Source organism: Canis lupus, chromosome 7, assembly GCF_011100685.1.
Source record: "Canis lupus familiaris isolate Mischka breed German Shepherd chromosome 7, alternate assembly UU_Cfam_GSD_1.0, whole genome shotgun sequence".
Classification (NCBI taxonomy): Eukaryota; Metazoa; Chordata; class Mammalia; order Carnivora; family Canidae; genus Canis; species Canis lupus.
Window position 1 is genome coordinate 29,128,845 of NC_049228.1, and position 24,643 is coordinate 29,153,487.

At 37.5% G+C, this 24,643-nt stretch overlaps 1 protein-coding gene across 5 annotated transcripts in view; it reads left to right on the plus strand.

Annotated features, from left to right (window-relative positions):
- The window catches only part of NME7 (NME/NM23 family member 7), a 262,304-nt gene that overhangs the window by 4,994 nt on the left and 232,667 nt on the right, over nucleotides 1–24,643 (plus strand). Inside the window, exon 1 of one of the 5 annotated variants that reach the window (XR_005362113.1) lies at nucleotides 11–160. The exons of the other annotated variants lie outside the window; for them this stretch is intronic. The gene's annotated coding sequence lies outside the window, so the exon portion shown is untranslated. Of the gene's footprint in view, nucleotides 1–10; nucleotides 161–24,643 lie in introns of those variants that run through there. 5 annotated transcript variants of the gene reach the window in all.

Genomic DNA, 24,643 nt, shown 5'->3' on the forward strand with positions numbered 1-24,643 from the left:
TCCTCTCAGCCACTAGGAACGAAGGGGCGGGGCTATGACGTTCCCGCACGTCCGGTAGTAGGCGGGGCCCTGTTGCCGGAGTAACCGGGCGTCGGTGTAGAGGTGGTGTCTCCTTGTGGCAAAGCTGCCTATTTCCCCGCGCTGAGATCCTGAGACTATGGTGAGTGCCAGGCGAGGCCAGAAGAACGGCTTTGGCATCTTGTTTACGTAGCATCTCAGGTCCTGGGGCGGAGGGACACCCAGAGGCATCCTGGTTTCTTCCACCTCCTCCCCATTATGTTTTTCCCTTTCCGGGTGCTGTTTCTGCAGTTTCCTTCCTCTCCCCATTTCTCGTAGCACCCTGACTTCCACTTTGGTGCTGCTGAGCCTCTAGAGTAACGTAACAGAAAAGTGTAGGGGTAAACACTTGGTCTGATACCCTGATGTGAGACGTCATTTAGAACAAACATTTTAAATGTTCGTGTTTTTCATCATCGCATTTTTCAAGTTCTTAGCTTCCCTTAAACGAGGCTTCATTTAAGAGTATTGTGTTGTGCATGCGACTGTCTCAACACTGACCGGGAGGTCTTGTAGTGTGTGCTCTCCTGAGCGGCAGAGCACTGCTCCACCCCCGGGCTAAGAGCCTTGCAGGAAGGGCTGTATTTGCCTCAGTTCTCTTTTAGCCAGTTGATTCCCTTCTAGGCAGGTGCCTTTTAACGGAAATGCCCCCTGAGGATCTCTTGGGAGAGCTTCTGGAATATTCACTTCCTTGAGCTTCCCCCACCACCAATGCCAAATTCTTGGCATTTGCATTTTTAAAATAATAAATTTAAATTTTATTTAAATAATAAATAATAAATTTATTTAATATCATTTAATTATTTATGTAATAAATAAATAAATAATAAATTTATTTTTTATTTGTGTTCAATTTGCCAACGTACAGAATAACACCCAGTGCTTATCCCGTCAAGTGCCCCCCTCAGTGCCCGTCACCCATTCACCCCCACCCCCCGCCCTCCACCCTCCTCCCCTTCCACCACCCCTAGTTCGTTTCCCAGAGTTAGGAGTCTTCATTGCTGCTATAAACATTGGGGTGCAGGTGTTCCCGGCGTTTCATTGCATCTGCAATTTGCATTTTTTAAAAAGTCTGTAGGTGATTTTAATTCACTCACTGGTTTGAGAACACGGGGTTCTACTTAATTCACTTAATTAGCAAATCTTTTAAACACTTATGAGTAACGGACTGGAGAATAGAAAAATGACTATTGTCTCAGATGGGTATGGCTGTGGATTTAGCAACAGAGCCCCTCCCACCACCCCTTCTTTCTCCATTGCTCCAAAACAATCCTTTCCTTGCCTCTATCTGCCCCTGTGCTCTTCCTGCTCTTACACGTTCACTTTCCAATCCCTGTTCCTTCCTTTTTCCTCCCTTCTAAGCAGGTGTCAGAGTCTAACAGTCATTTTCTTCAACCTCAGGCCCCTAACCTACACATTGGCATATATTTTTACCCATTGTTCAGTTTTGTATTTCTAGTTTAGATAAAATGTTGTTGAAGGTAAATACATTCACCTCTCCTCTAGATCTCATTTCCTCCTATCCATTACAAGACCGTTTGCTTCCACTTATCTTTTTCCTTTCCTATGCTTTCAGGCATTTGCTCCTTTTCCTGCTTCCCAGTGTTTTGGTCATACATCTGGAGAAAATGAAATGAAACAAAAGCACATCCCCCATGCTGTGTTTATCCAATGATTGTCCAGTCCTTCCATCTATCAGTAAACTGCTTGAAAGCACAGTATTTTCACCTACTTCAACTCCCCCTTTCTCATCTGCAGTATTCTGTGGTCTGACGTCCTCTTGAATATCTTCAATGAAGTTGCTTGTCTTAAGTTTCTAATGGCTTTTGCGGTGCCAATCCAGTAATTTCTTGTCAAAGTTAGTTTTACTGAGGTACCTGAACTCAGTGGTTGAGTGTCTTCCTTTGGCTCAGGTCATGATCCTGAGATGAGGTCCTGGGAATGATTTGCGCATCAAGCTCCCCCACAGGAAGCCTGCTTCTCCCTCTACCCATGTCTCTGCTTTTCTCTCTGTGTCTCTCATGAATAAATAAGTAAAAAAAAATTTAAGTTTATTTTATTTAGCTTTTCTGTGACAGCTGAGTTCATGAGCGTTCCTCCCCCCCCCCCCTTTTTTTTTCTTCTCACTGGCTTCGTCTGCCTTTTAAATGCCTTTTGCTAGGACTCAGTCTTAAAATTTTCAGTTCTTATTCTATGCATTTCCCTGGGGTGATTTCATCCACACATGTGAGTTTTAGTAATGCTGAAGGATTCGTGTCTAAATTTCAGTTTTCATCTCACACCTGCTAGCGCTAACCTAGTTGCTTTCTGGACAGCTCTACGTTACCAGAAAGGCCTCTCAAGTCGGCCATGACCAAAACTGAACTCGCTATCATTCCACTTGGTTTTTCTAATTCCGTCAAGTTAATTGATGACATCACTATATTGTAACCTATAGTATAGCTTTAATATTATGTATCCCTAGTATTATAGTTACTCTGTATTACAATATATGTAACCTAAACCAGAAACGAGAGTTGTCCTCCATTTTTTTCTCTCCTTGCCTCCCATATTCCAGTGGTCACTAGGTCCTATTTTAGTTCAAGCTCTCCTTCTTTCTTGCCTGGACTTTAACAGTATGGTATGGCAGTTCTTCAATCTATTCTTTTCTCTGCCACAAGAAGGAATTTTTTTTTTTTACCAGAAGGAATTTTTTAAAAAATATTTTACTTATTTGAGGGAGAGTGAGCAAGCGAGCAAGCAAGCACGAGCTGGTGGGGGGGGCGGGGGCGCGGTGCAGCGAGGAGCAGAGGGAGAGGAAGAAGCAGACTTTCCCTACTGAGCAGGGAGCCTGCCTTGGGGCTTGATCCCAGGACTCTGGGATCATGAACTGAGCCAAAGGTAGATGCTTAACCGACTAAGCCACCCAGGAGCTCCAGAAGGAATTTTTAAAGATCCAAATCTTTGAGGTTACTCACCTCTTTAAAACTCTGGACTCTCCATACCCTACAGTGTAAAATTCAAAGTACCTGGAATGGCATACAAGGCCCTCCATCATCTAAGACTCACCTGTCCAGCTTCTTTCATGCATCTCCATTCCCTAGACACTCCTTTTAGCTACTTGACATTTGCTGAACATTTTAAGCAACTTCAAACTCATGAATGTTCCATTTACTTTGTACGTTCTGTTCCTTTTACATGGGATACCCCATCCCATTGTGTGTTGGCCAAATTCCCTTTGATCCTTCCATACCATGGTTAGGTGTCCTTTCTTCTGTGATGCCTTACTTCTCTACTCAAAGGTAGTTGACTTTTTATTCTTTTTTGTCACAACTTTACCTAATACGCTTCTCTCTTATGGTACTTGCTACATTCAGTTGAAATTATTTGTGAATTTGTCACTCTTACTAAACTGAAGTGGGAGATGGATTGATCTTTATTTTGTTCACTGCTATTGCTTAGACCATATTAGGTACTCGGATATTTACTAAATGAAAAAAAGAAAAAAAAAAAAACAAGAAAGAATGTGATACATGCCCTGAGAGGTTACAGAGTACTTGGCAGGTATTGAAGGATGGTGTCTTCAATTTTCAGAGTCAGAAAGGCCATCATTAAACAAATGGAATAGAATTTCCATAACTAGAAATCAATGGCCTGAACAGTAGCATGAGAGATGGAAAGTACATTTGTGGAATACTGGTTTTCTTCATGTTTGTCTTACATTGTCATTCAGACTTCCCAACCACTCTAAGAGTGGTGAACTCCTCCCCCTCCCCTCTGCACCTGCTGGAGTTATGTGGTGGCTCTGTCAAACTGGGTAGTCAGTGAAGGCTCCTTTGAAGAATTGACTTCTGTCTTGAGACCTGCATGACGAATTGCAGTGATCTGGGTGACCAGACAACACTAGCAACAAGGTCAAAGGCCCTGAGGCAGAAAGCGGTTGGCATATTTCAGGAATCGATCTTGTGGTTAAACGTAAAAAATAATAGAAATTCAGAGGTGGGGCAGTGTGGGGGCAGCAGCAGTGGGGGAAGTAAGGCAGAGAATAACATGAAATACAGTTAGAGAAGAAGGCAGAGGATAGACCACATGTATGCACTATAGCATGGTTTCTCAGATTGGGTTCTAACCCATTACTGGGTTGTGAAACCAATTTGTTGAATGTAGCCAGCATTAAAAAAATAAGGTGGCGTAAAGCAGACACTATATTCGTTGTATGTACAAAGGATAACTTCTGCAAAACTTTTATTTGAAAATGCATATGTGTTGTGTGTACTGGGTTATGATATAAAATGCATTCCTTCCTGGCAGTCATGGTCCACAAAGTTCAAAATATAGTGTGCTTTGAACAATAAATACTTTAAGAGGCAAAATAGTTGATCTCAAGATGCACAGATTTCTTATTCCTTCTTTGTCCTAGCATCAATCTCATTGGCAGGTGCACTGATTTCTTATTCCTTCTTTGTCCTAGCATCAATCTCATTGGCAGGTGCACTGATTTCTTATTCCTTCTTTGTCCTTGTGTCAATCTCATTGGCAGGAGAAGCTCTGAATTTAATGAGAGCCTAAAATTGACTGGAGCAGAATTCTTTCGTTTCTTTCTGCATCCAGATCTCTCTCCTGTGTCGGTTGCTGTCAGCCCTTCATGAGGAAGAATAGGCCTTTAGAGAACCAGAGAGAAATCGGTGTTTTCCTTTTCCTATGTTCAGTCTCACCTCTGGCATGTGTATTGTATCAGAGGCTGATGGTCTTTCTCCAAGCAGCTGAAGGTAGAATTTGTTTGCTTATTTGCCTTCCTGACCTGCTGCAATTTCATAATCTGATCAGTTTCTGTCTGCATCTGGATGTTAAAAGCTAAGCTTCCAGCACCATAATTAGGTTCTGACTACAAATTCAAGACTAGCCTCCATTTTATGAAGCAGAGATAGGCAAATGTAGTTTTTAGTATATCTCCCATACATGTTGTTTAAGATAAAGACTATGCTAGAGTCATCAATTTATTTACTGTTATGCATAAAGAGAATAAAGGAGATTCTAAGACTCTTGACTACAAAGAGATATGAATGTTATAAATCTATATATATGCTCTCTATATATCTATGTTCTAAAGTAGAACATTGATTTGAATGCTGTTAACAAAGATGATCTGCTAGTATAACATAAGGCCTTTAAAGATTATCCACTATGTTCTGCAAGAATTACACTAAACAAATGTCTCAAAGTTGTTAGTTTAAACGAGACTTCAAAGAGTTTCATGATGGCTAAATATAAACAAGATTTTATTCCACGAAATGTTTTTCAGTTTCTAGCTCTATAACATTTCTTCTAAATAGGCTTGCTGTTTTTATTTTTGGCATGTACTTCTTAACCATCCAGGATTCCTTTTATTACCTGAAGTGCTAACTTGGAAGGACTGCAACTTTAAAGCCCCAGGCAGGGTTTCATTTGCTAGAACTGAATCAGAAAGTATAGTGCCTAATTTAGAAACCTGAAACCAAACAAAGGATTTTTCCCACTAAACGATTTTATTACAAATGCAGATTGGAGCTGTTACATTCTTCTTGCATAGGAACTGGTAGTATTTGCAAAACTGAATAGCAATGGGTTAATATAATGCCCTAATTTTCCTTACATGTAGCTCCTTTTGTCTTTTTCTGTCCTTTTTCTGCGTTTTAATTCATCTTTTTTTCCTTTTTTTCCCCAGCTGTATTGGGATATAATTGACATATAACATTGTGTAATTTAAGGCATATAATGTGTTGATTTGATACACATGTATTGCAAACCACCTTAGCATTAAGCCCATACATTACATCACCTAATTACCATTACTTTTTTTTTTTGTGATGAGCACATTTAAAGTTTACTCTCTTAACAATTTCCAAGTGTAGATAATACCGCATTGTTAACTCTATTGGATTCACCAGAAGGTATTCGCTTCTAACTGGAAGTTTTTATCCTTTGACATCTCATTTTCCTCACCCCTAACCCCTGGTAACCTCTATTCTATCGTTTCTTTGAATCTTTTTAGATTCCACAAGAAACTGAATTTATACAGTATTTGTCTTTGTCTGACTTCAGTTAGCATAATGACCTCAGAATCCATCGCTGTTGTCACAAATGGCAGGATTTCCTTCTTTTTCATTGCTTTCTCGATATTCCACTGTATTTATGCCACATTTTCTTTATGCATTCATCCACTGATGGACATTTAGCTTGTTTTATATTTTGGCTGTTGTAAATAATGTGGCATTGTGAATGGAAGTGAACATATCTTTTGGAGTTAATGTTTTCATTTTTTTTCAGATAAATACACAAACGTGGAATTGTGGATCATATGGTAGTATTATTTAAAAATTTTTGAGGAATCGGGCAGCCTGGGTGGTTCAGCGGTTTTGCACCGTCTTCGGGCGTGATCCTGGAGACCTGGAATCAAGTCCCGCATTGGGCTCCCTGCATGGAGCCTGCTTCTCCCTCTGCCTGTGTCTCTGCCTTTCTCTCTCTCTCTCTCTCTCTCTCTCATGAATAAATAAATAAAATCTTAAAAAAAATTTTTTTTGAGGAATCTTCAATGCTGCTTTCCATAGTGGCTGCACCATTTTACATTCATGTCAACAGTGTGCAAGGGTTCCCTTTTCTCTACTTCCTCCCCAACACTGGCTGCCTCTTGTCTTGTTATACTAGCCATTCTAACTGGTATGAGGTGATATCTATGGTGTTTTTTTTTTTTTTTCCCCTATTGATTAGTGATGCTGAGCACCTTCTCATGTACGTGTTGGCCATGTGTATGTTTTCTTTGGAAAAAGACTATTCAGTTCTTCTGCCCATATTTTTAGTCCTATTGTATATCTGTGAATGTATATGTAATTTAGATGTTAATCCCTCATTAGATAGTTTGTGAATATTTTTTCCTGTTCTGAAGTTTGCCTTACCATTTTGTTTATTGTTTCTTTAGCTGTGCAGAAGATTTTTAGTTTGATGTAGCCCCACTTACTAATTTTTACATTTTTGTGTATGCTTTTGGGGTCACATCCAAAGACCTCTTGCCCAGACCAAGGTCAAGGACCTTTTGCCCTATGCTTTCTTCTAGGAGTTTTATGGTTTCAAGTCTTATGTTTAAATCTTTAATACATTTCAAGTTAATTTTTGTGAGTTGTATAAGATAGAAGTCCAATTTCATCCCTCATAGATTCTTTCTTATTCACCAATTATTCATCAGTTCTAACAGGTATTTACTGAGTGCTTTTTGTTTGCCAGGCACTGGCTATACATTGATTAATAAGATAGCTCTCCCTCAGTGCCCATAGAGTAAAGCCCAAATTTGTTAATTGGCAGTTGAGACCTTCTCTGGTCCCAGCTTACCTTGTGCACCCTGTGGAACTTATGGAGATATTAGAAGATAGGGGATCCCTGAGTGGCTCAGCGGTTGGTGCCTGCCTTTGGCCCAGGGCGTGGTCCTGGAGACCCGGGATCGAGTCCCACATCAGGTTCCCTGCATGGAGCCTGCTTCTCCCTCTGCCTGTGTCTCTGCACCTCTCTCTCTCTCTCTCTCTCTGTCTGTCTCTCTCATGGATAAATAAATAAAATCTTAAAAAAAAAGATATTAGAAGATAAATTACAAAGGTAAGTTGGGTTACAAAAGAAAAATTACAAGGTGAGGTCAAAATGTGTAATAAAAAGAAAGGCCTGACCTAGCCAGGGTGGTAAGGGAAAACCTCCTTGATGTTTTAACATTTATTTTTATTATTATTTTTTAAGATTTTATTTATTTATTCATGAGAGACAGAGAAAGGCAGAGACATAGGCAGAGGGAGAGCCACCTGGGCTGCCCGAGGACAAGAGATGTAGAGGCAGGCAGAAACCCGGGAAAACTGAGGGTTATGCATCTTGGGAAGGGTTTTAGATTTCTTTCAAAATGTAATGGGTGGGATAATACATCTCATACATTTTTCCTATTCCATCAAAATATTTTATTTTCCTTGGATCTGCCTTATTTAAACTTTAACTATATGAGTTTGGACTTTCAGTGACGGTTTTCATGCTATCTGTAACATTTATGATCTTATAAACTTTGGAAAATATTTATCTGTCCAGATCTTATGTTTGAAGATCAAAACACTCTTGATTTCTCCTTTTATAATCGCCTTTTAATAATTTGATTGTTCTTCGCCTGCATGGCTCAGTTGGTTAAGTGTCAGACTTTTTGTTTCTGCTTAGGTCATGATCTCAGGGTCATGGGACTGAGCTCCATGTTGGGTTCTGTGCTCAGCAGGGAGTCTGCTTGATTTTCTCTTCTTCTCTCTGCTCCTCCCCTGCTTGTGCACATGTGCTCTCTTAAATCAATAATCTTAAAAAAAATAATTTAATTGCCCTTTTCTGGACCCTTTGTTTCCATAATATGTTCTTAAAGGTGTGGTAGACAAAGTTGCACATTCCAGGTGGTGGCATCACAGTGTCTTCACAGATACTATGTTTTCTGCTGTGATTTCCCTTAATGTCTTTCTTGATGGTGCTAGAGCATAAGATTGAAGTAGCTCATTCTCCAGAAATCTCTCCAATACTTCAGTTAACCTTATATCCACTTTCCTGCAAAATCTGTTTAAACTACTTCACTTCTGAAAGCTGTTGATATTTTAAGACTTTCTATTTATTAGATGTGAGAAATTGTAGCTATTAAAATGTACTGCTCAATTCAAGTTTATTTTCTGTTACTAGGCACTTTGTCTAATTAAGTTGCTATTGTTACCTCTCCTGAGTCCTCCGATGTAGTGTGCCTTCATAGTACTTTATTCTTTAAAATATATTTCCATATGCATGGGTAATGGCTCCAGAGTTCTCTGACATATGTAAATTTAAATTTCATCCTCTGTTTTCTGAAGTTCTGATACGAGTTACATATGCATATGCTACATGCATTTTATATGCTGTCTAAAATATACCATTATATGATACATTTGCATTATATATATAATATATAACATATGAAATACATATAGCATATGTATATGTAACTTGTTTATATATCAAATATTTAACTTACTATACTGTAGAAACATAATTGTTTTTGGAGAATTGCAAATATGTAGAAAAATACTCATCTGTAATATCATTGCCTATATATAATCACCATTAATATTTTTGTGTAATATCCCAGTCACATATACATACATGTATACATATACATACACATACATGTATATATCTTTTAAAATGTAATTTTACTGTAGATATTGTTTACAAATCTGTCTTTTTTACTTAATATATCTTACACAATTTTTCAGATCAATTTTAGGAGCTACATTTTATTCTTTCATTTACTTTGATAAAACCAATCCATTTATTTATTTGGTCTTAAACACTTTTATTTTATTTTATTTTATTTTATTATTTATTTATTTATAAAGATTTTATTCATTTATTCGTGAGAGACACAGAGAGAGAGAGAGAGAGGCAGAAACACAAGGCAGAGGGAGAAGCAGGCCCCATGCAGGAGCCCGATGTGGAACTCGATCCCGGGGCTCCAGGATCATGCCCTATGCCGAAGGCAGGTGCCAAACCGCTGAGCCACCCAGGGATCCCCAATACTACCATTTTAAAAAAGGATTTTATTCATTTATTTGAGAGAGAGAAAAAGATCGAGCGCAAGCAAGGTGTAGGGGCAGAGGGAGAGAGAAAAGCAGACTCCTCACTGGGCAAGGAGCCCGATGTGGGATTCAACCCCAGGACTCAGGGGTTATGACCAGAGCCGAAGGCAGATGCTTAGCTGACTGAGCCACCCACATGCCCCTAACACTATAATTAATATATTTTTACAGGCATAGCTTTACATAAATCAGTAATTATTTCCTTAGAATACATTGGAAATGGAATAACTGGGCTAGAAGCTATGTGCATTTCTGAGGTTTTTCATGATATGCATTGCCAAATTACCTCCAGAGAGTTTTACCATTTGTATTCTACTAGCAGTGTGCCATGGTTCTTGTTTCTTCTAAATTCTAAGCTAGTATTGCTACATGTTTCTTAGGTATATCTAACAATTGATTTGAACTTTTAATAAAAATTTCACCTTTCTTACCCAATAGTATATTAAATTATAAATTATGATATGTTCTATAGATGAGAAACACTGTCAATACTTGCCTAATGTATTTTTCTATAATTATTGCTTGCCATTTTCCATAAGTTGTTAGAATTCTAAATTTATTAGCAGTATATACTGAGGAAGATGGAGGTAACCTTTTCTAAACTATTATTTACAGATGGGTTATCTAGTCCTCTCTGATCACCTGTTTTAAGAAGCAACCTGTTGTAGTACAAAGGAACTGATGTAGAGCTAGAACCCTAAAATTTTCAATCCTATTGCAGTCTTGGCTTCAGCATGTATTTACTATGTGACTTGTCATCCTTCGGGGCAATTGTCTTCCCTTTCATAAAATCAGAATGATAATTTCTGTTCAGAAAAGCTAAAGCAGTGTTGGGAGGATCAAATGTATATGAAAGTAATTTATAAACTGTAATGTACTGTGCATATGAAATACCCTACTTTCGTATTAACCAGAATGCTGTCTAATGGGACAATAGTTGGGAAAATGGAAGGAAACTAAAATCTAAAACAAGTTTTAGAAATAAATAGTGGAGTTGTCCAATTTAGTGACTATTTAAAAATTAACTTTTATGTATTAAATTCCTTGTCAATATCTGTTGTAGAGTTATTTTCCTGATGGGAACAATAAAGGGTCAAGGAAAAGGGAGGAAAAGATGGGAGATGGCAGGAATAGTACTTGAGACTGGTTTCAGTAACTCTCATACATTTTTTGGGAAGGGCATAGCTAGACATGTCTGATATGTATTTAGTGAGTATTAGATCTGAGATCCATGAATTTCTACTCAGCTTAAATAGATTAGGTGGGAACATTTGCTTTTATTTGTGGTAGTTGAAATTTTATTATTCCATAATTTGATTGTGAAAGTACAATGAGCCCATTCAGGCCTTATCTGTTTTCTAACACATAGGCCTAGAAAATACACACATAGGCTTTGGAAAAACTGAAAACCCCTCCATCTAGTGGCAAGTATAAATCTTTCATTACGTGAAATCATCTTGCTCTTTAGCTTTTATTGTATGTGCCCAAATCTCTGAAAGGTGAATATTTGTATGTTATAGCTATCTGAATATTTATCATAATTAAACAGCTTTAAAATTTATATCCAATGGGAGAATGGCTCCTAAAATATGACAACTTCCCCCCTGCCAGCATTTTCATTTACAATCTAATAATGTCCTTAAGATTTTATCTTGTTTCCCAATATACATGCAGGTTGAGCAATGCGATATTAACACTAGCAATGTTAACAATTAGTAGTAACAAGTAGATATTGTTATCATTGAATGAGATAAAGTGCTTAGCCTAATGCTTTATATGTTGTAAGCACCCCGAATGTTAGCTATTATTACTGCTGCTACTATTGTTACTGACAGGTGTCAAATGGAGACTTACTGAATAGGAGAACAGAGAGGAGAGACTTGTCAATGTAAAGGAGTGTTAATGAAAAACAAGATGAGCTAACTTTTCAGCATGCTCTGTGTTATTTTTTATTCACTGAGTTTCAGGTTTTCTTGTGAATATATATATACGTTTAAACTTATACTTACTCATATCAACAGTGATTCCTTAAATTCACAAGAAAACATTTTGAAACAGAGTAGGAAACTATGTCACTGTAGTTTATTGTTCAATGTTCAGCCTAGTGCCCTGTACAATTATGTGCTTAATAAATACTTTTTTCCTTTTATTTTTTAATTTTTAAAACTTTTATTTCTTTATTCATGAGATACAGAGAGAGAGAGGCAGAGACATAGGCGGAGGGAGAAGCAGGCTCCCTGTGGGGAGCCCAATGTAGGACTTGATCCCAGGACCCTGGGATCATGACCTGAGCCAAAGGCAGATGCTCAACTGCTGAGCTACCCAGGTTCCCTTTTCCTTTCTTTTAAACATTTTGCTTATTGCCCCAGAAGTCTGTTTGGGGTGAGTTGTGACTGGGCCGGAGACATACACATTTGTGACTATCCGGAAGTACTTGAAGTGTTCTTAGTAGTAGTATAATTTTTAAGCAAATTCTTTTTAATTTACCCCTTTGAGGTACATGTTTTTAAAAAGTTTAAATCTTTTTTTTTTTTCACATTTACATGCACTTTAGTTGCACGTGCTATTCCATTTGCCCAGAATACTTCTCCATGTCTTTCTGTGCTTATGGGCCACCTTACTAGAAAAGATTTCGTTGTCCACCCTATCTACATTAGCACCTCCAGTTATTCTCATTCTCCTTCCTCTTCACCTTTCTCTTGTTTCACTTTAGCGCATGACCAAAGCACTGCATGGCTGCAGTTTTACTAATGATAGTGCCTGACATTTATATAACATTTCCCCATTTTTTACAGGCATTTAAGATTCTTAAGTAATTCATAGCATCCTTTAGAGATAGCTATTGCATGTATGGAGGAGAGACACAAATATTAGTAGAGAGCAGAGAGGTACAAATGTCCAGGGAAGAATAGTGTTCTGAAAAGATAGTTGAAAAGAAGGGAAATTAACTTTCCACTGAATTTCCCTGCTAGTCATGTATGGGACTGGGGAACCATGTTTGAACAAGGGCTTTTCACCACCAGAAATAATTTAGAAGTCAAAAACAGTGGACTCTCTTCTTCTGAGAGAGAACTCTAGACTCATTCATCCGTTCAACTGTTAGTTTTTTTTTTTTTTTTTTCAACTGTTAGTTTTAAAACCCTATCATGGTGCTGGATCCTGTCCTATGCACCAACAAGATAGCAGTGAATGAGAAAGCCTTGTCCTTATGGAGCTACGACATCTGGGGGTAGGGAGTCACAAGAAAAACAAACGTATAATGAAATGTTAGGTATTGATAAGTGCTATGAAAAAGGGAAATCGGTTACAGGGACAGAGCATGAAGGAGGCTGAAGAGGGGGTTGGTATTTAGTTGGATGGTTGGGAAGACCTCTCAGAACTGACGTCTGTGCAGAGGCTCAGTCAAAGGGGTGCTATAGGGAGCCGAGCTGTCCAGCAGAGGGAGCAGCAGGTGCGAAGATTCTGTGGTGGGAGCCGGCTTGTTGGTCCAGTGTGACTGGAGCAAAGTGGCAGGAATGCTGCTGACCGATAGCTCGAGGCCAGATTACACAGGTCCTATGTGATGTGGCTTCATCGAGTCTCAGAGCTGGAATACTGGAGTTTTGAAAAGCTGGTATTTCTGAAACTGAGGTTGTGACTCATTGGGAGATTGTGAACTTTATAAATTGTGACTAGCAACTGGCCTTTAAAAAAAGCAGTATAAAATATTAATACAATTGCACATACTGAGGATAAGAATTGTCACATAGAACTTTTTTTTTTCATTTGTGGGGAATACATGTATTGGTTCTCATGGAAAATGTAGTTCTTACTACAGGTTCTGGTAGAAGCAAATAAATAGAAGAAGTGCTGTGAGTCACTGACCTAGGCTCATCCTCGAATTGTATCAGTGAGGAAACTGAGTTGGGAAAGGCTCACATGTGTTGTCAATGTGGTGCTCTTCCTACCATACTGTGCTCCCTTATCGATGCAATGTGCCTTTCTGTATCTCGGTGTGACTGACTCCATAGGTCTAATTTCTGAGTGCAGGGAAGGAATTAACAGCTTTATTTAGTTCTTATCGTCAGTAAGTACCCACTTTAGTTCTCTCTTATGATCCTCTTTACATGGTCCTATTTTCCTTTACTTTCTCTGTTTTCTTAAATAACCTCTTATTTCTCCAGGGAAGAAAGGGAAGAGATAGAGAGGGAAAGAAAGAAAGCCAGGAATGAGAGAGAGACAGAGACAAAGACAAACAGCAGACAGACATCCAAACTCCAGGAGAGAAAAGAGAAACAAGGCCAAGAGCAAGAAATAAGTAGTGATATCTCTATCCCTGCCTTTCCCTCCTGCCTCCATCCTCGCCATCCCCTCTGCCCCTTCCTGAAGGCCTTAGTCTCCGGGGGAGGCAGTGCTGGTGGAGAATGGAGTCTACCAGTTTCAAAGACACACCCTGGGAATCCACTTCTGTAACCTACCTTCTGGCTCTCAGAGTGAGGACTCAGTCATGTGCTGAAGAGAGTGAGCTCCTGGAGACAGGGTTTCTTTCTTATGCTCCTTACTATACCTAGGCCTGGCACATGGAAGCCTTGAGAAATGATTTTCTTCAAAGATCATCTTGATTCATACACTGAGCTGTCAGGAGATGGTTCCTCAGTGTTACAGCTGAACTCTTACTTATACAAACAAATCTATAATCTCTTTTTAACTGTTGGCTTTTTTTTAAAGATTTTATTTATTCATTTGAGAAAGAGAGAGCACAAGCAGAGGAGGAGGGAGAAGCAGACTCTCCTCTGAGCAGAGAGCCCTCTGTGGGGGGTCAATCCCAGGACCCCAGGATCATGACCTGGTCTGAAGGCAGATACTTAACCATCTGAGCCACCCAGGTGCACCTAAATCTATAATCTTAAAGACAGGTTTAGGCTCAAAAGAGATTTAATTTTGGAGAACTTGCAAGGGTAAATTTGTGAAATTTGATAAAATTAGTCCAAGGGTTAAAAACAATAGCCAGGACATGGAAACAACCTAAGTGTCCATCAATAGACAAATGGATATATATATATATATATATATATATATATATATATATATACACACACACACACACACACACACACACACAATAGACTATTGCATAACCATGAAAAAGGATGGGATTGTGCCATTTGGGGCAATATGGATGGACCTAGAGAGTATAATGCTAAGTGAAATTGAGAAAGCCAAATACCACATGATTCCACCCATAAATGGAATAAAAACAAAACAAAAAAAGAAGATCCCAAAAAGCCGAATCAGAACTATAAATATAGAGAACAAACTGGTTGCCAGAAAGGAGGGGAATGGGAGGTTGGGCAAAATGGGTGAAGGGGCGAGGGAGATACAGGCCTCCAGTTATGGAATGACTAAGTCATTCGGACTAAAGAGCAAAGCATAGGGAACAGTCAGTGATACTATATTAGTGATGTAATAGGACAGATGGTAGCTATACTTGTGGTGAACATAGAGTAATATATAAACTTGTCAAATCACTGAGTTGTACTCCTAAAACTAATGTAACATTTGTCAGCTATACTAAAAAAAAAAAAAAAAAAAAAAATTTTTCATACACACACAGGCCCCAGATTAAACCTTTTTTTTTTTTTTTAAATGTCATGAGGAAGATATTCTTGAAATAGTTTTACAGGATTTAAAAAAAAACATTAAAAAACATTTTAATCGCTTAAAATTCTATTACATAATTTATTAAATGTGAGAAAGCAAGTGAAGACAATTTACTGAATGTTATTCATCTTCCATAAGAGTGGCTGTTTGAACCTGCTGATTTCTTCAGTGGCTGAAAAAACAAAGGTTTAAACTTACTTGGGGCGGGCTAGGAGAATTATCAAAAAAGAACTCAGATTAGGTCATTTTTTATGCAAGTAATTAGAAACAAAATTGTTGACTTGCAACAGGATGACTTTTTAAAAATTTTTATTTATTATTTAAATAAGATGTATTTATTTTAAAGAGAGCACAAGCAGGTGGAGTGGTAGGCAGAGAGAGAGGGAGAAGCAAGCTCCCCACTGAGCAAGGAGCCTGACGCAGTACTTGATCCCAGGACCTTGGGATCATGACCTGAGTCGAAGGTAGACGCTTAACTGACTGAGCCACCAAGGTGCCCCGGGATGCCTTTATTAAAACTGTGATCACTGGAGGGTGTATGAAAAGCCAAAAGACACTTGTTAACTTATAAATCTAGGTGGGAAACCTATTTTTCTTAGTAGTTAATATCTGATTTATCGAATGTCTACTGTGTATTAAGTTCTTTTCTCTGAGGAAACAGTTTCAGGTTAAAAACACCTGATGCCAGAGTTGAACTGGTTTGGCCTGGAAGCCTCTGCTCTTTGTAGTCTACCACAATTTGAACCAAGATGTTTAAGATTTAAAATGGTTTTACTGAGGCGCCTGGGTGGTTCAGTTAAGTGGCCGGGTCTTGATTTCCACTCAGGTCATGATCTCAGGGTCCTGGGATGGAGCCCTGCATCTGGCTCCCTACTCAGGGAGAAGTCTCCTTGAGGATTCTTTTGCTCTCTGTCCCCATGCCCTGACCCCCCTCTAAAATCTTTAAAAATTCTTCTAGTAATAATTTTTTTGTAGCTATTGAGAGAAGTGAAGACTTCTATCTTAATTATTGAAAAAGCAATTACTGGAGCATATAGTGATAACCATTTCTTCAAAAATTCATAATACATATTTCGATAATTAAGGGCCACCGAAAAATTAACTCTGATTTAACGCGGCATGGCTACGTGGCCTGGCTGTGTTGAAATCCACATTGAACAGCAGGTGGCACTCTCTCACCATGGGAAACATTCTTTCAGGAAAAGATAACCTTTATGGATTTTATTAGTTGCTTATTAATTTCAGTCCATATCGATGTGACATATTAATGCCATTCATCTAGAAAGCACAGAGTACACAGTCACAAGTTATTTCTCGTGAAGTCAAAGGCATAATTTTTCCGTTCATAAATTAGAAAGCCAAAGCTTTAATTATGGGGAAAAAATGGCCTCCTTTGCAATTAAACTGGGATTTTTAAGAATCTATTACTCCTTTAAAATATGCTTTATCTTATAAAAATACTAAAATAGTAAACTACTAAGTTAAAATAGTCCGTGCATCATTATATGATTATTAACCCATATTATATTCACCCATAATATAATATAGGCAAAAGCATTCCAAAGGGTAGAAAAGATTACCCCATGAAGCTCTAAGATAGACTTAGATGATTAGTAGTTTTAAGACTTGCTAAAAGAGTTGAGCCTTTCACCACTTTTATAGAGGCACATTCATGCTACAGCTGCTTGAATCTGCAGGACTTGACCATACACACACAGTATTTTCTCCCATGATTGATACAATATTCAGAGTCATTCCTTTGCTCACGAGGGTAATGCAAACAGAATCAATTGCCAACCATAACTTATGCTGAATAGTAATAATTTGCAATGCATGCAAATCTGTGTGTATATTTAGCATCTGCAGCATTTGGTATTTGAAACAGGAAAAATGGAACTGGTTTGGTTTGCATAAAGCTTTCCTCCTCTATCTCTGCAACAGGGCCACTACATACTGCTGTGCATGTTTGCACTGCATGGTGGTGAGTTGGAGATATGCTTGTTTATTAAATATTTTTTCTAATAGTAAAATGTTCTGAGGAAGGCACAGCTTTTTCAGATTTGCACAGAAATATTAGGTCAGCTAGAGAACAGGCTTCTTGAATTTTAGCTTGGTGACACTGGTTATCTGTGCTATTGGCACTTTTCTGAGAGGGATAAAAGGGTAAGAGAGGAAGCACAGGAGAAAGAAGGTGATGTAAAAATACATTCCCGATGCATCTCAATTGCTAAAAACATCAGTGTGGGTTTAGAGTTTCCATGATGGAGGCAAGATGCCTCCCCACTCCATCTGCCCTCCTACCACCACCTTTAGGTCATACTGGTGTTTTTGTTTCTTGAATTTTCCAAATTGTATTTCCCACTCCCAACTTTATGCTTTTTGTCTGTCTGCAATATTTACTCCCCAGGTTTCTGCATGGATGGCTTCTCCTCATCCTGGTTTTGCTTCAGATGACGTCTCCTCATAGAGGAGATTGTCTTGTCCACTCTATTTGAAGGGGGAATACCTATCTTTCTGTCTCTAGTCACGAACACATTTACTTTTGTACTCTACTGTTTTTGTAACACTTATTATTACAGGGATTATTCTTTCTTTCATTCTTTCTTCTTTCATTCTTTCTTCTTTTCATCCTCTGAGGAGAGACAAAATTAGAAAGCAAGCTCCATGTCAACAGGGCCTTGTCTGTCTTGAATATCCCATATCTGCTATAGTACCTGGCAAAGAGAAAGAGCTCACTTTTTATTGATTGAATGGAGGAATGAATAAATTGAATCTTTTAGGCATTTTATACTTTTTCATTTTATAGTGGCTAGTAGGTAAATTCTGCCTTTTAAAGATATGTATTCATTCAACAAATATTTAATAAGATCTGCCATATGCCATGCATATACTTAGTCTCTGGGGATGCATCTATGAACAGAACAGACACAAATCTCTCCCCTAAAAGGGTTTACTTCTCCTGGGGGTGATATACAATAAATAATACACTATTAAGTGTAATATACAGGATATTTGAAGGTGTTAAATGCTCGAGTTAAAAAGGAACAGAGTATTTGTTAAATGCTCGAGATAAAATGAGCAGAGTATTAAACATTAGTTGTATTGGTAGTGGTGGTGACTGCAATTTAAAATATATAGCCAGGGTCAGTCTCATAAAGTGATAGTTGATCAAAGACTTGAGAAGAAGAAAGGGGAGCCCCATGGATGTTGGAGGAAAAGTATTCCAAGGAGAATGACAGCCAACGGAGAGGTTCTTAGGTGGGAGGATGCCAGGGAACAGTGTGGTTATGGCAAAGTAAGTAACAGTGACAGTTGTGGGGGATGAGCTCAGACAGGTGATTGGAGGCCAGATCTTGTAGAGGTTTGTAGGCCATTGAAAATGATTGACTTTACTTGGATGGAAATAGGAAGTCTGAATCTACAGGTTTTAAGCATAGGAGCCAGGTGGTTCAACTTCAGTTTTCACAGGATCCCACTTGCTGCTTTTTTTGAGAACAGATGTATGATAGCCGGGTCAAGGGTGGAAAAGACCAGTCATAAGATACAACTTAAGTGAGAGAGGATGATGGCTTGAAGTGTGGTTGCAGTGGAGCTAGTGAAGTGATTAGAATGTATTTTGCAGGTAGAGATAACAGGATTTTCTGATGGATTGGATTTGAGATCTGGAAGAGTGAGTCAAGGATAGAGTTAAAAGATGACCCTTGAATTATGGCTGGAGCAGCTGTAGTAAGGGTGGAGTTGCAACTAACAGAGATGTGAGAGACTGGTGAAGGAGCAAGTTTAGTAAGGGGGCCAGGAGCAGGAGTTCAGTTTGGACCTGTTAAATTAGAGATCTTTGATATCTAAGGTAAGGTGTAGTTGGATATATGACCCTGTAATCTAGAGAAAGAGGTCTAGCCTGAGAGTGGTCAGTATATAGAATGTATTGAAAGCCATTGAGACCAGACAATACCATTAGGAGAGTGTGTATAGATAAAGCAAGAGATCCAAAGACCCAAATCCTAGCTGTTTTAAGAAATCAAGGAGTAATGTCTGTTTTGCAAAAGAAGAAAGATTGCAAATTAGTAATCTAAGCTTCTGGCTTAAGAAACTAGAAAAGGGAAAAATAAGAATAGACTAAACCTAAAACAAGTAGAAGGATCAAAGTAAAGATTAGAGTGGGAACCAATAAAATAGAAAACAGAAACAATAAAGTCAATGAAACAAAAAATTGGTTCTTTGAATGGTTAACTCAAAACTTGAGTTAAACTAGCTGAGAAAAGAAGACGAAAGATATAAATTACCAATGTTCGGTATGAAAGAGAGAATATCTTTACTGACCCTACAGAAATGAAAAGGATTATGAGAGAATACTATGAACAACATTATGCCATCAAAATAAACAACTTAGATGAAAAGAGGGAAGTCCTTGAAATTCACAAATTTATAAAAATTGACGCATGGAGAAATAGAAAAACTGAGTAGATCTATACCAAGCAAAGCAATCAAATTAGCAATTAAAAATCTTTCTACACAAAAAAAACTCAGACTCAGGTGACTTCTCTGGTGAATTCTATCACATTTAAATAATAAATAATACCTGTCTTTCATGTATTCTTCTGGAAAAGAAAGGAGGAGGGAATACTTCCCTATTAGTTCAGTGAAGCCAGTATTACCCTATACCAAAATCAGAGAAGATATCACAAGGAAACTACAGATTGACACCCTTTATGAATATAGATGCACAAATCCTTAACGAAATATCAGCAAACTGAATCCAGTAACATATAGAAAGTATTATGTAACATGACCTGTGTGATTTATACCAGGAATGCAAAGTTGATTTAACATCTGAAAATTGATATCATATTAATAAAGGATAAAACTCCTATGGTGATTGATAGACACACAAAAACATTTTACAATATCCAATACTATTCATAATAAAAAAAAAACTCAACAGATTAGGAACAGAAGAGAACTTCTTTAAGGAGAAGAGAACTTCTTTAAGGGGATTCACAATGATGATTTTAATGATGAAAATGTGAGTGCTTTCCTCCTAAGGTAACCAGGGAACAAGGCAGCGTTATATACCAGTTTTATACAACATTGTTATTAAGGTTCTATGCAGTGCAGTCAGGCAAGGAAACAAGAAATAAAAGGCACTCAGTTACAATAAGAAGAAGTAAAATTATCTTTATTCATATACATGACTCTATATATAGAAAATCTTAAGGAATCTGAAAAAACTATTATAGCTAATATGTAGCAAGGTTGCAGAATACAAGATCAATATACAAAAGTCAGTTGTGTTTCTGTATACTTTTTTCTCTATATTTCAGTGGACAATCTGAAAAGGAAATTAAGAAATCAGTTCCATTCACCCATCCAAAGGTTAAAATAGGAATTTTTAGTGGAAGTGTGAGGTATACATTGAAAACCATAAAACATTCCTAAGTGAAATTGAAGATCTAAGTAATTGGAGACATAAATCTTTTATGGTTAGTTGATTTTCAAGAAAAATTGTAATATCATTCAATGAGGAAAGAGTAGTATTTTCAACAAATGTTGCAGAGACAGTTGGATAGCCACATGCAAAAAGATAAATTTCGGTCCTAAAATGAAAAGTAACTCTAAATGGATTATAAATCTCAGTGTAAGAGCTAAAACTATAAGGCTCTTAGAAGAAAATATAGAAATAAATCAATAAATTTTTGTGATCTTGGGTTAAGCAGTCTTCTTAGATATGACACAAGTGAACGAAGGTTCCCTCAATTTGTAATTGAATACTAATCGAATAGTATAAAATTGCTTAAACATTTTCTTGCTACCATAGCTAGACCCATGTGCGTGTATCTGAGTGTATAATTATATAATTAATTTTAATTTTTTTAAAGTTTTTATTTAAATTACAGTTAGTTAACATACAGTGTAATAGTATTAGTTCAAGTGATCCAACACTTCCATATTTCACCATGCGCTCATTACAAGTGCACTCCTTAATCCCCCTTACCCATTTAACCCAGGAAACCCAATGCGGGGCTCAGTTCAGGACTCTGGGATCATGACCTGCTCTGAAGGCAGATGCTTAACCATCTGAGCCACCCAGGTGCCTCTTTTGCCCATTTTTAATTGGATTATTTGTTTTTTGGGTGTTGAGTTGTATAAGTTCTTTCTTTATATATTTTGTAAACACCCTTTATTGGATATGTATTTGCAAATATCTTCTCCCATTCTGTAGGTTGCCTTTTAGATTTGTTGATTGTTTCTTTCAGTGTGCAGAAGTTTTTATTTTGATCTAGTCCCAATAGTTAATTTTTGCTTTTGTTTCCCTTGCTTCAGGAGACATATTTAGAAATAAATTGCTATGGCCAATGTCAAAGAACTTACTGCTTGTGCTCTCTTCTAGGATTTTTATGGTTTCAGGACTCACATTTGGGTCTTTAAACCATTTTGAATTTACTTTTGTATATGATGTGAGAAAGTGGTCCAGTTTCCTTCTTTTGCGTGTTACTGTTCAGTTTTCCTAGCACTGGTTGTTGATGAGACTTTTTCCCACTAGATATTCTTTCCTGTTTTGTGGAAGATTAATTGACCATGTAACTGTTGGTTTATTTCTGGATTTTCTGTTCTATTGTAATGTATTATTTGGTTTGATCTGTTTCTCTTTTTGGAGTGTTGTGGTTCAGGCAAATTGTTAAAGTGGTCCTTGATGGATCTCTTGTCTGAGAGTTAATAGTTTATCAGGTGTAATTATTAAGATGTTAATCAGAGAAGCCATATTTATCCAAAAAAGTAAGAAAAGGTGCCCTCTTTCAAAATCTTTCTGGAAACACAAATAAATGTACATGCAAATAAATAGTAGAGCATTGGGGGTCTTTTGAATTTGGAGAAGATTTTTTGCCATTTTACCAAGATCTAGTGCTGAACATGTTTAGTTAATCCTTTAGATTTTTATTTTGGTAGTATTTGTTTATTTTTAAGGTCCGAGATTAGGAAAGTCACTCTGGAATTTTAAAAGAAATAAATGATGTAGTTTCTATTTTCCAAAAGCTCATAATTTAATTAGAGAGGGAATTTGTATTACAGGAATCTGCCAGATGACAACCCCATGTTCTACTGTGGGAACATCAAACTACCCAATCAAGAAACAAGGACCTTGTCTGCTACTTAACAGTCACAAAACTCTTGCCAAGTCACTTAACTTATTTGAGCTTCTGCTTCCTTACCATTAATATTCCTTTGATCTCAGAAATTCAGTGAAAATAAAATTCCAAGTACAGGAATATTAGTTGTCTGGCATTGGTCTTGAAGGACTCCACAGTGATTCTTGCATTCCAAAGAGAAGGTTTCCCCACTTAGCCTGTGGCATTGTGTTTTTCCATGACAATGTGTGGACCCAAATTTACAGTAGTGATCTCTAGAAGTCCAAGAGGGGAGATTCCCAAGGATCTATAGGCCAAGCTAAGGAAGTCTTAAAAAGCTTTTTTTTTTTTTTTTTCTTGAAACTGTATGTGAACCTTTTAAAATGATTCCATCTTGTTTGATCAATTTCGTGATTTACAGTCACACTGAAGAAATGGTTCTTTCTGACATTTTTCATGGTTAAATAAAATTAAGCAGGAATTAAGTTGAAAGTACACCCCTAAGCATCACAGTTGGGGAAACATGAGTTTGTGCTCTGTTTATAGCAAGCATTGACTTTTTTTTCTGTGAAGGCAAATGATGCATTTGACTTTTGAGATGCTGTCTCAAAATGATTTTTTTTTTTTTAAAGAAGATAAAATCGTAGAATTGTGGAATTCTCATGTCAAACATCCTATTTCTCACCACAGGAGAAAGCATTTGGCCTTAAACTGAATTTTTTTAAAAGATAAAAATATGAGCAGCCCGGGTGGCTCAGCAGTTTAGCGTGGCCTTCAGTCCAGGGCCTGATCCTGGAGACCGGGGTCTCACGTCAGGCTCCCTGCATGGAGCCTGCTTCTCCCTCTGCCTGTGTTTCTCTCTCTCTCTCTCTCTCTGTCTCTCATGAATAAATAAATAAAATCTTTAAAAAAAGATAAAAATAATTGTAATGCTTTCATTTAGTTCTTTAAAGAATTTAAGTGGAATAGGATAATAAACTAAATTTAGTAATTTGCTTACCTTTTCTAACTAGTGTAATTTGTTTGACTCTATTAATTAGAAATACTAAGCTGGAGTTAGTAAATTAGATTCTTTACATGAAGACCTTTTTCACTTGAGCTCACCTTCTGTTTGCCTTTCAAGGTGGGTTTATGAGGGAGCAGGCAATAACCCTCTGGGCAAAATCTGGATAGGCTCAAAACTGGTTCTGCCCATATTAAAGCAAGGTTAATGTTTGACCCAATACAGTATAAGGGAATACTTGCTCCTTGAAAGAAGCCCTGGAGGAAGAGTATTCGGTAAAAGTTTAGTACCAAACAAGTTAGTGCTTTAAGACTAACTTTGTGGTAATGGGAAAATTTAAACCTTTTGGTTGTTGTCTTCTCATTTCTGTTGTACTTATCACTGTGGCATCTGTATTGCAATAGGAATCACTATGTTTATTTGCTATGTCAGGTAATCTTTAATGATCTGTGTTCTCAGAATTTTCAAGGCAAAGTGAAGTTTGTTCATTGGAAACTAATTTTCACTAACTCTACTGGAAGCAGCTGGCTTAAGGTGTCAGCTTCTCATATACTGTTGATGTCTATTATAATTCCATTAAGGGTGGATGTAGGTAAATGGAGACCTGGATTAAACTTTAGAAGTCTGTTGAACTCTAAACTTTATCATCAATGTAGTTTATTCTAGAACGTCTGGAAGTCACACAGAAGCAGAAAATTGACTTAAAATAAATTGAGATCAATGACTGACATTCAGATATGCAAATTCTTCAAGTCTGATTTCTACTTAGTTTAATACTTTTCTCCATGATGTATTATATTAGTCTATTTTCATGTGATTTAAGCAAGGGAGCACTTTTGTATGAACAAAAACATTTTGTTGTGTATTATGAAGTATTTTTCCTGGAATATAGCATTGTAGAGTATAGAATATGTTTTCAATGTACTGTTGGAATTACAAGTCTGGTAAGTGTGGCTCAGTTTTTATTGTCATGTTGCTTTTTAAGATCTGATTTGTTTTAATAGGCAATTCAATTAAAAATTTAGTTGCAGATTCTGGAGACCTAGCAAACAGAGGAGCATAAGTAAGCTGCTTGGTCCTGTTTCCCTCAGAGGCCCTTTTCACCACTCTGAGGAAAAAGGTTAGGAACATGGGATCTGGAATCACCTGTTTATAAGCTGTGTAATCTTGGGCATGTTTCTTAACTTACCCTAGCC